Source organism: Sinocyclocheilus rhinocerous, unplaced genomic scaffold (assembly GCF_001515625.1).
Source record: "Sinocyclocheilus rhinocerous isolate Xijiao unplaced genomic scaffold, SAMN03320098_v1.1 scaffold885, whole genome shotgun sequence".
NCBI lineage: Eukaryota > Metazoa > Chordata > Actinopteri > Cypriniformes > Cyprinidae > Sinocyclocheilus > Sinocyclocheilus rhinocerous.
In genome coordinates this window covers 315,544-315,843 of record NW_015630040.1, presented here as the reverse complement: position 1 = coordinate 315,843, position 300 = coordinate 315,544, and the positions used below count along the sequence as shown (strand labels likewise).

Here is a 300-nt window from a genome sequence, read left to right as displayed (position 1 = left end):
CTTATTTAACCATAATCATGATATTGTGACTGTGGTGTCTTGCTCACTTTTCCGTGAACAGTCGTGCATCAATCAAAACTGGGACTAATGAAATTCAGTAATAACGGCAATCGCATTTAACAGTAAAGGCTTGTATTTGAATGTTCTTTTCATTTATTAAGAATTATAAGCGTGTGCATGATGTGATGTAGCCAATGCACATTTGTTCAAAAGCCTGGCAGAGTGATCACAAGATGATAGGCAAAAGTTTTGTGTTGTTTACAGAAAGGATGCGCGTTCTCATCTTTTTTTCTGTTAATT

The 300-nt window shown here is 35.7% G+C and overlaps 1 protein-coding gene across 4 annotated transcripts in view; it reads left to right on the top strand.

Moving 5' to 3' along the window:
• The window catches only part of LOC107739853 (glycosaminoglycan xylosylkinase-like), a 35,660-nt gene that overhangs the window by 31,430 nt on the left and 3,930 nt on the right, over positions 1-300 (top strand). The gene's annotated exons all lie outside the window — the stretch shown is intronic.